Genomic DNA, 13,995 nt, shown 5'->3' on the forward strand with positions numbered 1-13,995 from the left:
GCAAATGATGGCATTTCTTGCAGATAAATCAAGGAAAATGATGCAGGTTTTTAACTTTTTCTGATTTGGTGTTATTTAGGGGGAAAAAATTTAGTTTCCCATTAATCACACACTCACTCACTTGTGAAATTTGTTTGTCTGCATAGCAAGTTCAAACAGTTTCGGTGCTAGCTGAGCAACATTTGGGTTCATTTTAGTGTGTCACAGCATAATGCAGGATTCATACTGTTTTTGTTTTTTTTAACAATATGTTTTTTCTAGTAAGCATTGCATTTAATTAGATAAATGTAGTTCATATGTGTTTTATTATTCAATAATGCCCAAGCACTTTGCTCTCTTTATCATTATTTACAGCAATGAACTGCCTGAAAAATGATGAAATTAAGACTAGCGAAAATCTATTAATTTTACAGGTCTTATATATGGGGAGAGTTAAAACAGCTCCATAGGAACCCATACAAAAATGACGCAAAGGAGCCGCACTCCTGTGTTTAATGTAGATTTATGAAATTTGGCACAACCATGTAACACCCTGTGATATTTTTTAAAAATCCTCTTGCGGCCATGCCCTAAACCCAATAAAAATTCTATAATTTCCAAATTAAGGTGACAGTTTAGTAGTTTTTAACCATTTTGGGGCATTACATTGGAATTTGAGAGAATCCTCTCTGAGAGTCTTTTTTTGGGGGGTGCTGAAAGACATGTTCATGGTGACACATGAAGTTTCTGCCAGTTTTGGGTCTACAATGTAGCACCACTTAGTGGGAACAGGGAATGGTATGTTTTGTTCTCCTAACATAATAATCACATCTACATCTGAATAAACCTTAGATGTTGATGTTGCTTACTTTTAAAAGTAAAAGAGAGTTTTAAGTGGACTGCATGACTGTGACAGCACAGTAAATTTCACTCATTCACCACTGCCCAAGACATTCTTGATTAGACTCCAAAAATGGAAACATCTACATCTATGCATGTCAATATTTTGTCTACTAGCTCCACCTAGTAGCAACAGAAAATCAGCATTAGTTAGTATAAACATGAAAATTTCTTTGTGGGTCCCACACGTTGTACACAGTAACATGACATATAATTAGTGGGTGTTGCTGAATGCCACATAGTGGGACAGTAAGTGATAAGTACAGCAAATGGTTTGTGCAACAGCTACTTCAGCGGCACACCTCAACCGCAGCATGCCTCAGTGTGTGAGGGCCCTATCCTGCTTGTTAATGTGAGCCAAGCATCATAAAGCAGAACAGTCATCATTTAGCTCAAAGGAATTTGTACCTACAGCAGAAATTAGATGTATTTGAAAGCGTGCTTTCATGGCTGTTTTCATTTACTGATGCGGCAGTCTTTTATCCCTCAGATGGAAAGAGCTCAAACAAATGTTGCTGTCAAGATTAATTTTAATTTTACCTTTTTGTTTTCTTTTGTTAGCTTCATGCTGTCACTACTGTACCTTTTGTTAAGGTTCAAAATATTGGGGATGGAGACAAGAGAAAAACCACAATAACAACACTGGTCCGGTCGGGTTGAGTCAAACGATGATTTAATGATCACACACGTGGGAGATGGACACTGATGCAGACAGCCTCAAAATCTCAAAATGGTGGAGCATTGCTCAAACTTTTATAGCCTCTGGTGCCTCCACCTTATCATACAAAGCCTAAACATTCACATGCTTTCTCTCACACAGCGCCTAAGCTACGACCTTGGCTCCCTGTTTATCTGCTCCTGCTGAAATGGGGCAGAAAACTCCAGCACACTCTGTTCTCTTCTACTCAGACAAATTAGATTTCTTATAACTCAGCAGTATAATGCATCATAAAACAATATCATTCATTCACAACAAGTCAGCAGTTTAATGTAATGCAAATCAGTTTAACTAATGCAATAGTTATCAGCTTCTTCTAATTCAGGAGAATAATGCAAACTAAAACTACATAATAATTCACAATCTTTAATTAGGGGTATAACATGGCATAAAATAATATTATAATCTAACACTTTCAATGACAGTTTCTATAAATACTCAACAGGTTTTGCTTTTACTTTAAATATAACTCTCTGCTTCTTGCTAGATTGCATTTTTTTTATTAATTTGATTTGATTTATGGGTTTGCCAGAAATTGAAACAAAATTGCAGTGAATAAATATGAATGATATACATTTCTACATTCTTTCCAAAGACAGCTACATACCAGATAGCCGCTAACTATGTTTTTGTGTTAGTTACTGAGTAACCCAAGACTCACCAGAAGCTCTGTGTTTCCCTGTCACTTGGCTCCACTTTTGTTTATTTTGTCTCATTGAATTCATACTATTACATTGACCTCTCAAATCAATTAGTATGCGTGCCATCAATTTATCACTATCTCTGACATAACAGCACTGCTAGCTCAGCACTACGGAGCATATGAACAAGTTCCTTATAAAAATTTCCTGAAGTATTAGAAAAAAAACTTCTGAGATTATTCTTATACAACCTCACAGTGCCACAAACTGTATGGAGCACATTCAAACACTGCATCTTTACCACTGTGTCAGCTGAGTTTTTGTTAACCACTAGGGTGTAAAGTCACCCATTTAAAAGCAGAAGCTAGAGAGTCATCCACAACTAAGGTAACATACGTTTTTTGCAGTTAAAATTAAATATTATGTGTTCTCATCATTTTAATTTACTTTGCTAACACTAGCCTAAGTTAACCTACCATTTGTAATTAAATACGGTTAGCTAGTGTTATTCAAGAATAGTAATACTGCCATTAGTAATCAGTTAGCATGCAAGCTAATGTTAGCTAATTTCACATGTTAGAATGTTAGAAGTAACAGCCTAGATTGAAATGAAAGAATATAGCCTAATACCTAATACTGGTCTTGATCATCGTTCGCTAAAGAGTTTGCCTTTATTGTTGGAGCTAGCTTAAATCCTTCGTTTAATTTTAATTGACAATAAAAACTTGTTTTCAGGGCGGCCATTATGACAGGCAGATGAGGAAAATGTGACCAGTACTCACTTTGATAGACTAGATAAGACATCATAGGATTAAAAATTATCACTGTGGCATAAACCTTGTCAATAAATGCATAAATTGTAGAATAGGTTGCATTATTTTTAATTACTAAAATTAAAAAGAACAAAATGCTAATACAAACAAACTCAACACTGCTCTCCTTTACTTTCTTAATAATACACCAGTCCAATTAGGAGTACATTTCACGGACCTTCATGCATAAAATGCAAAGAACAGACACATACAGCAATCTGTCCATTTATAACTGACATTTACATTCTTTGTGAGATAAAATGCAGAAGAAGACTAAGCTTCCTTTACCATTTCTTTATCGTCTATATGTTTTAATTGGGTAGGTAAACAACGTAACATATACTATAACTGCGTTTAGGATGAAATAGTGACATTAGAATTTGCCAGAAGCCACTAAATTGTTTACTTGTTCACTTGACACCAGATAAGCAGCAATAGATGGTGTGGTCACAGAGGAATCTTCGGTTGGTTGAGTTTTACCACCAATAGTGGCTACTACATACCTCTATTAGCACTTGATAGTGCTGGCCATCTGCTGTGACTCAGAGCACGACAAGTCCTCTCTCACGCTGATGAAACTTTGCCAGAGTGACTGTTGTTGAACAGTCCCATTTGTCTCTCCCTCCTCTAATCCCTTCATTTCATTTTTTTTTCTGGCTGGATCATCCTCTCTCAATCATTCACTGCCCAGTTTCTTACTCTCCCTTTACAGACGTTAACACAGACCCTCACGCTCTTGCCCGTCTTTCACTGTTGCACTTAATCTTCTGGCTCTCGTCTCCCTTTTTGCGCCTCTCTCCCATCAGTTTCTGTCACTGCCTTCATGGCACTGTCACTCTCTCTTGCATCAGTCAGGCTCTCAGTTACAGTAGAGGAAAGCAAACAAAGGAATCTATTTTTTTCCATTCCTATTTTCTTCAGTGTCTTTCTTGAATTACCTATGGTTTAAGTTATTGTTAAGGAGCCTTAGTCTGCTCATGTCTAAGCGGTCTAAATTGCAGAGAAAAATCTGAGCATGTGTGAAAGCTTCTGAAAATGAAATTGCCTATTAATAAAGCCTCATTTCACCTGATTGCCAAAGCTTGGCTTGGCAATAATGTTAGCTTCCTAAGGTAGTAAAGCGACAAGAGGGGAATAATTAGGACCTGGTGTAAATGTGGTTATTTCTGAAACCTAGCCCAGCATCATAAATGACTGACCCAGCACAAACCCTGCAGGGGCTTGCTTGTGCTCCTGTATAATAAATGTCTACTATCATTATTCAGAATGTCCCCCTGCTGTTATTATTACGTCTCATGACCTTTCGAGGTGCCTCAAGCAAGTGTCAGGACAAACAGCGCCTGTGCCTCGCGTCGTGGTTCAGGTGAACAGAAAGCAGAAAGATAGAAAGAGAGGAGACAGAAGAGACAGAGAGCATCAGCTGGTGTCCTGAACACTGTGTTCCTCATCTTTTATCTGTGATCCATGTGGTTCTATATAAAGAATTACATCTAACTTCCGAGTATTGTTGTAAATTGGCCACACTGATTGCTGTTGTTTGACCAGGCAACGTGCTGGGCCAGCTAAATGCTTTTAAAAACAGTGTTTGTACAGTAAAGCACAAAACTACATTAAATATATCTCAGACCTAATGTTAGCGGAAACATTTTTAGAAATAAACATACTCATGGATATTAATATAGGACACCTCATGAGATACATACGCACAGTACAAAGACTGGAGAGAGAATGAAGCATCAAGTCTGCCTTGTTATCTGGTTATTATCTGCTTGATTAACCAGACAAAGCAAGAACACAGGCAAGTTAATTTTCTCTCCCTAGTATGACAAAGCCAGAATTTCTCCAAATCTCAAAGTGTTCCTGTAAAGTTTGCAAATGTAAATTGACTGTTTTGCAACAGTAGAGTATTTCAGTATCTTTCTCATCAGTCGGGCATCACTCAGCATCCATCCATCCATTCTCTTCCACTTATCCTTATCAGGCCTCGCTGGTCTGGAGCCCATCCCAGCTATCATTACGAGAGAGACAGGGCTAAAACAGAGTAAAACCTATGGTGACCTATGGTCAATTTACAATAACCTAACCCCACTGATTGGACCTACAAAACACTCTGAAACTAAATTAGGAAACAAAAAAATAATAGCTTCTATTTAACAGCTGTTTATTTATAATACTTTTCATTGCAATGAATAATAAGGATGTGTTGGTTTTACAAGTCATCAGTTACTGTAGTTGGTTGCTTTTTCAGTGGTCATTCTGTTATTGTTATTATGTTACAGCATTTTTCTCTTTGCTGTGACATAAAATCCCAAACACAATGTTTGTCACTTCCTCTGACTTCTTGGCATGGAGCTGCATACAAGAGGGAAGTATTTAATCCTACACTTGTGACAGAGTGAGTGTTGGGGTCAGCTAGAAAGATGGTCATGCTTCAAATCGGATTCTGTTCTGAGGATTTTGTGACTTTGTGTAGAGTTACCACTTCCCCTTTGGCTTTACTCTTAGCCACGTCAGAAAAAGACTGCCCTACAAGTCTCTCTTCCCTCTCCCCTAAGATTTGTAGTCAGCCTCAGGTCTCATGATTCGTTTCAGTGATTCATGAAGTGATTTATTCAAACTGATTTTTAAGATTGAATTTTATCTTTTTGAAATTTTGAGCTGCACACTCTGCGCCGGCGCAAATGTTCACATAAATGTTCAGTCTGCAGTTAAAAGATATATTATGGACATTGATTTTTTTGGATTCTTTATTTAACAGTAAAAGTAAAGGATTGTGTATACCTATTACACCTTTTTAATGCTGCTAAAAGGTTGTTCTAGCCCATCAAAGTAAAAGGGAGCACTTAAATAACAACCTAGAAACTCACCAAGTGCACAGATCATTAATAGAAGAGCTCCCATTAACGAGTAAGTGTTCCTGACTAGTGGAGCTGCTGGGTTATAGGTGCATTACTAGAGAAAGCAGGGTAGGCATTTAAACATAGGTAGCTAAGATTCCTTCCACCACCGGCTTAAACTGGTTTCTGGTTAAAAAAAAATACTCTTTAGGAGCAGAGACCTACTTCCTCTAAACAAAGAGCTGGTTCAGAATCTCATGTACAGAGGCCATCTGGGATCTAACAGGCCTGAAAAGGGTCATAATACCCTTAAAATTTGGAAACAATTGTTTTCGTCTGGGATCACAAGTGTCTGCACGATGCTAATTAGCTCTTTTTCACATTTTGAAGAAATACCTGCAAACTAAGCACAGCTCTGCAACACTGGTGTCCTGATGACAGGAAGAACGATGTCTGTGCTGCAGCTCCAAAAACCACAGCAGCTAGCCTTTAGTTCATCCAAAGCTGTTACCACAAGGGAAATTAACAAGCTTGTTGCCAGCCATGTGATGGAGACGCTATTCATAAGCACTGATGTAAAGGTTCAGCTAGATACACAACCTAGACTGTTTAACAAGTGTGACTAAGCTAACTGTAGAGGTGTGTTTACTCTAACAAGTGATGCTGTAATGCAACAGATTGCTTTTTATTGCTTCTAATCTACTGTTAATCTATTTATAGTGCATTAATCTTTAAAGTAACAAGCTGCTTTTGAAAACAACATCGTCTGCAACAAGGTAAAATAGGTTTCCATGTCCCTAATGTTAAAAATATCAAACAAGGTCAAAATGAACCAGAGGCTTCTGAGATTTGTCTCTCGAAACTGATTTTGAATCATCCCAATGTGTGATCTTAAGAACACAGAAAGCGTGTCAGTGTTATCGAAGCTAGATGGACAGGTGTGCTGGATTAATTTAAAAGAGCGCAGAAAATGAGAGTTTGTTTTAGAACAAGCGTGAAAAACAGACATCGGAGTCTCCTGAGTGTTGTTAAAAAATCTTTGATGTTAATCAGCATCAAAAAGGACCAACGCAAACCAAAAATTCACAAGTGGCATCATACCAAAGATTGCATGAGAGTTACAGCTTCTTTCTTCACATCCTGAGCAAAATGAGGCTTTGAACTATTACCTCAAACCCACCAATAAACACATGCATATATATATATACAGTGATCAGAGACTCTCGCGTCTTTGTGCTGCTTTTTATAAGTATGTAGTTTTCACACTTTGCAATTCTAGAGGGAGGAAGTGAGTAATTATCAAAAGGATGCAAATACTGACAAAAAGCAGCAGCCAGGGGAATCCAATTGCAAAAATAGCATTGGTTCAATGAATAGTCATTGCAAAAATAGGATCTAATCACAGATTGCTATAGCACACGCATTGGCCAGGCACTGATACTAGTTGACAGAAACATAAAGAATTACTTCTTCAGCTGTGAGTATAACATACCATTACCCTTTCTACTTCTCCCACACAGGAAGGAATGCAGTGCAATAACCTGTCACATCAAGCTAACAAATATACACAAATAAATATGAGCAGACACAGAAAGAAAAAAAAAAAGGGGGGGGGGGGGCTATTCATAATATTGCTACATGTTCGCAATTTAAATATGACTCAGGGGCAGTGTTGAAGTTTATCATCTCATTCTTGTTTTATATCCCCTCTATTTCGTGCTTATTTCCTTTCCCTTTATTGCACTATACAGAAAAGCAAAATGTCATAAAAGGGAGACAAATGCCAACACTTAACCGTATTGTTTAATAAAGCAAAGGTCCAAGAAACACAAGATGACAAGCTTGAAGCTAAGGTGCTGTGAGTGCACAGTACAGAAATAACAAATCTGCAGAGGAACAAATCCAAAGGGGTCGCTGACTACCTTTTTTTTTTTTTTTTTTAATCTCAGGGACAGGTTTAAAAAAAAAGAGAGACATAGAAGAAGACATAATGCTTTCTTTCCAGCTGTGTGGGGGTGTAAGTTAGGGATTAAGGAGTGCTCTGAGACAAAGAATCAGAGACTCATCAGAGGGATAAACCAAGCTTTGGGAACGACGGGACCACTGGTCGTTTTTGCTTTTAAGAAGGAAGAACATAAACATCATCAGTCATGTGTTCAGTAGATTGTTTGAACTGGTAATGACATTATTTACAGTTGAGCATACATCATGTGGAGCTACTGCTGGCCACTAGAGTACTGTGGAAAAGCCTTAGGCCAACCCTTGTTTCTTTACATTTTGCAGGAAAAATTTGAAATGTATTAAAATGCGCAAAAATAAGTGGAAATGCAGTATACAGGGGAATAACAGACTTTGTACAATTCTAACAAGCTTGAAAATCAACACAATCTGAAGTCTGTTAGGGAAGACTTTGTGTCAAATCAATTTCATTAATATATAGCGCATTTTAAAATAACAGAAGTTGACCCAAAGTGTTTTACAAGCACACTTATTTATAATCCAGGTCTCCAAGAACCAAATTACAAAGCACGAACTCACACAAAGAACGACTTGGCAAAAGTAATAACTAAGTTCTAACAATGATACAAAACAATTACAAAAGCATGGAAAGCAGCCAACATGAAAAGGAATTCTAGCAATGGTAAAAAGCCATTTAAAGCAATCTTGTCATTTCTGAGTAGCCTTCAGACTTCTTGAAGGACATTCAAAGCTCGTCTCTGGCTGTTTGCCTCTTGCTCTGTTCTCTGTCAGGATGATCACACACTACATCAGTAATGATGCGGACTGATGGTGTTCCATTGTGTGTTTGTGCGTGTGTGTTTCCAGGGATATTTTTTTACTACATTAGCAGTGTGTTTGGGATCGTTGTCATCCTAAAAACTGAATCCATTACCAATCAGATGTTTTCCAGATGGTATTATATGTTGGATCAAAATTTGAGAGTACTTTATGTATTTGTAATTCACAGAAGAGAATTCTGACAAGATATAAAACACCACTGGTTTAAATATAGCCCTAAACCATAACAGAGCCTCCACCGTGTTTTACAGAGAGCTGCAGACGCTCACTGTTGTACTGCATGTATTGTTGATCATTTTAACCAGAAATGTAATTGTGGATTCATCATTCCACTTTTCATAGATTCAGCTAAAGAAATGAAAACAAATAATATTTTTTGTTGCTAGTAACAAAGTGTCTAAATATACAATGTAAAGATTAAAAGAAAGCCTGACTCCTCGGAATTGCGATTTATAGAACTTAGAGGTGTCTCAAGACTTTTGAACAATAATGTATCTAACATTTTTTTAAAAAAAGAAGCAGAAAATTTTAGAAGTCTTCACACTATCAGCAAATTAAACCCTACTGGTATAATGTAATAGTCTGTCCAAACATTTGGCAAGACTCTTGCACACTGACAGAAACATTGGAAATTTCATCATTTATTTGTTGAGGATGATTCATCCAAAAAATAAGACCTTTACAGTCTATATCAACTTTACATGGAAACACAGTGGTTGTTTGCACGATATAATACACAGTGCAGTTGGTGAAAATGTATCAGTACAAGCATGGTTTGGATAAAAGAACAAGTGTTTTCACCTTGGAAAGTAGAAAACATTTATTTTGTTCAAAAAGCTTTAACAAAATCCATGCCATTGTTAACACAGAATACTCATTTAAGTGTGTTTTTTAAATGAAAAGACAACATGTGATTTCTGTTTACGATCCTTATATTACAATACTCCAGTAAAATTCAAATCTTTATTTGTCACGTACACAGTCATACACAGTACGATATGCAGTGAAATGCTTAGACAACTGCTCGTGACCTAAAGGAAAAAAAGGAAAAGGCTATGAATAAGATAGGAAATAAATATGAAAAATAAAAAAGTGTAAATTTAACTAGGAAGGAATAAAATATAAAAAATTAAGGTTAAAAATGAAATAACTGTACAACACAAATTAGAATGAAGGGTAAATTTAACTGGGAAAGAATAAGATAAAATATATAAATTAAAGTTGAAAATAAAATAACTGTACAACAAAATACACAATACACAGTATAGAACTATATAAGAATGTATGAAGAAATATAAATAAATAAATATATATATATGTACACACAATAACAGCAGCTGTACAAGTATTAACTGGAAATGAAGAATATAGTGACCAGTGTTGTGCAATCCACATTATGTCTTGTGTAGTGCAAGTGTAGGCTGTGCTTGTTTCTCAGCAGAAGAATGAAAGCTTCCGCTGTCATCTGTATCTGCACATGACGAGACTGGCTGGACCGACAGACCGGTGGCTGGGGAGGTCAGTCGCTCTATGGCCAGACAGAAGTCAGGGCTTGTTACTGATATGATGATTAGAAGTGACTGACAGAGAAGGAGACAGACAGACAGACAGACAGACAGGAAGGCAGATAGGTCCATTGTTCCTCTGTGGAAATTGATCCCAGGGGACATCCGACTGTGATTCAGCACGTGACGGCTGAGGCCTCAAACAGGTTACTGACTCATCATTCTTCTTCAGTGTCTCATGCCATTAGCAGGGCTCTTCTCGCCCGGTGTGCTCTGCACCGATCAGCGCTGATTAGAGGTAGACTAATATGGATGCCACGCTTCTGTGAATCGGTGATTGCCCTACATTTGTTTAACACGTTCTTCCTCTAATTAAAGCCAACCGTGACCCTTCCTCTATCCCTCCATGCACACCCACAGACACACACACATTGCATGATATGCTGCATTAATGAAACATGAGGTTCACTCACCCCATTGAGCTCGATCTTACTTTCTTGTTGCTCTTGTTTCTCTCTCCAAGAGTTTTCACCCACAGGCATTGCTTGTGGAGAAACGCTGGCATATGAGTTGAAATACACACACACACACACACACACACACACACACACACACACACACACACACACACACACACACACACAGATGAGGCTGTTATAGTGAACAACTCACGTCATCCCTCTCTCTACACAGATGACCTTTACTGTAGTCAACAGATGAAATGGAACTATAAGCGCCCAATGAAGAAGAAGACGAGAGAAGCACTACTCAGTTTCTAAGCGGTTGAACATCCATCTGGAGACTTTTCATTGCAATACAGAGATTTAAACTGCCCGTATGATATTTACATTAAAGCCAAACATTTCATCAGAGACATCTGCACAAGTGTTAGAAGGTAGATGTATTCCCTTAAATAAATATAGAGGGCAACTATTCTTAATAAAACAACAAAATTATTATCGTTTTCTTTTCAAGAGTAAGTTAAGAAAATCTTTACACCTATTACATCTGTAAAATATATAAGGAGCTACATTCTTATAGATGGAAAATAATGGAAACAACCATCCTCTGTCCAAAGGTAACAACAGTGTATGAAAGCCCCAGTGTGTCTCACTGTGGTTTATTTTAATAGGCAATCCTTAGAGGGTACTGGCAGGCCGAATTTTAAATAAATCCCTCAAATCCCTCTGGCTGGCTTCCTTATGTTTCCATTGTCTGTGCTAAAATCATTGACTTTACATAAAAGATGGCTGTAGCAATTGTGGCATCACCCACTGATTTTTTGACTACTGCTTTTAAGCCTTGGGTTTGGCATTGTGGTGGTCACTCTGCTGGTTTTTTGAGGTCAGAGTTGCCATCAGTTAATATTAGCTACAAGGGCTGCACAGCTATGGCCAAAATCATGATTAAGATTAAAATTTGATTAATTGTGCAGCCCTACTTGCTATCTCAGTTAGAATGCATAGCTATGTGCGTGCTTCACATGGCTACAGATAATAATACTAACATATCATCATCATACTATAATGAAGGAACCATATGTAAGTCTGTATGTTTGTTCCCAAGCTCCTGCTAAATGACCCATCCAATCATGATAAAAGCGAACCTATAAATTACCAGGGTACAAAGATTCATAGTATCTACTGTACATGGTGACTAATACAAATATTTGTATTGTTAAAACTGCATGATCAAGGCCGGTTTGTGAACATATGCCATTTTGTAAGCCTACAGACCCACAATTGAGATAAAAGGCCAGAAGTATTTGCGGTGAACGATGGTGTGGCCATTCTTTTACTGAGGTAAAGTATTGCCTTACCTTTTCAATCATTTTAATTTCTTTGTTTACAATAAAAACCCTTATTACGGATATTAATGTGGGGCTAAAGTGTCTGCTTTGTAGCAAAATGTTGAAAGCCATGACCTTTCAGTGTAAACGTGTAGTTTTAAACACTGCTCAAAATCACATTTAGTAGTAATTAAGTAATAATTAAGCTATTTAGGCTCATGAGTTACAGGTACATCAACAGTTACAAATAATAAAAAAGACATAAATATAAACAGTTGATGATGGTATGATGGATGGGGCAGGCGCCATTCTGTCTTTTCTTGTAAATTACATGTTCCTGTTGCATTGCTAATGGTTCCAAAATGTTATTAATTAAAAATATTTTCTTTAAATTTCTCAACTGTAACTGTACCAACTTTAATGGCAAAAAATGTCCATTCTAATTATAGAAACTCACTGACTTAAAAAAAAAAATGGATTAAATGGAAATGACGTTACATTATTAGTCAGATAACTGCGTAGCTGAAAATGCTTCAAAAGGCACCAAAAATTCAAAACACAGTCAAGATGTTACTCCAATTAGACTTAAGGGGTGATGCCTAGCAGACAGCTGTTGGCCATAGTGGCCAGTGTCAGCACCACTTATAACACTTGAACCTTAACCCTTTAATCTTAATTTAAAGAGGTTAGATACATAAAAATTCACATCCCTCTCTACAGGTGTCAGTTGGAGCTAACTTGCCATATAAAGCAGGTTGCAGACATTTTTATCTCTGCTATAAAGTTGGGTATTTCAAAGTAGAGTCTTTGGAGACTTCTTCTGAATTCAGCCTCAAGCGCCCACTGCAGAAGCTGCAGTTTCTGAAAATTGGGTTCATTTTTCAGGCCCTTATTTCGCTGCTTGTTAGAGACAGCATCTGTTTACTGAAGCTTCATGATGTATTAGTCTTCTCATAACACAGCAAAGCGAAATGAGTGTACTTTCCAACAGTCCTTTTAAATTTCACAGTTCATGCTCAACATTAGATATTTTGTGGCATATTTATTTGCTTTGAAATAATTACAACCAATAATTTGATTCAAGTTTGACTACTTCTCAAGAAAGAAATCAAACATAATTTTATCATGAGCGCCGCTGTGTCATGCTAATCTCTTTTTATTAATGTTTTATGCTTTACTTTCATTTGATGCTTGCTGAAATACATTTGACTTTGCAATGACTCATTTTCCCCAAAGGGATCAATAAAGTTTCTTTCTGCGTTTAAGGCTGCATATAAACAGGAATCACTCAGACTGCTGGTTTGTGTAGCATTTTCCTCCTCTGATGCAGCTGAAGCATGTAAACTAATCACTCAGAATTACATGGCTGTTAATTGAACCCCGGCCCCCCTGCTGCTCTAAATGCATTTTCTTTTATAATGATTAAGCAGCACGTTAAAATCAGTCACTGACTCTCTGGCAAAGAGTCACTGATTAAAATGTATCAACACGAATATAATAAAACAAGAATACAGTTCTGGAGGATGTCAAATTTGATTTAATCAGGTTTCACTATTTGACCGCTTGGATAAATGATTATACCGTAATAGCCAGATTTTTTTTTCATAAAACAAGGTAACTGTCTCATTCTGTGATGTGATCACTTGCAGCACTTTTTTTTTTTTTTTTTTTGGCCTGTCCCGTTTGGCTCTTTTGCCCTCAGAATTGTTGTCTAAAGGCAAAGAAAGATGCCCAACGGATTTACTTTACCAAACTGACCATCCCAGCCTTGCCGTAATGGTCCATTTGATTCACCTTTTATTGTTTATTTTATTTTCACTTACTGAATACGGGACAGACTTGACTGGGGGAAAGAAGGGGAGAAAGAAAGAGGGAAAGAGAAACAGCTGAGAAGAGGGACAGGGGAGAAGGGCAAAAGACAAAAACCAACAGAACGGGCAGAGAAAAAAAATGCATATATCAATCACCTGGATCACCTGCTGAGAAAGAAAAAAGAAAACAAGCAGAAGAGAACA

Source organism: Rhamphochromis sp. 'chilingali' (genome assembly GCF_963969265.1).
Source record: "Rhamphochromis sp. 'chilingali' genome assembly, chromosome: 15".
NCBI lineage: Eukaryota > Metazoa > Chordata > Actinopteri > Cichliformes > Cichlidae > Rhamphochromis > Rhamphochromis sp. 'chilingali'.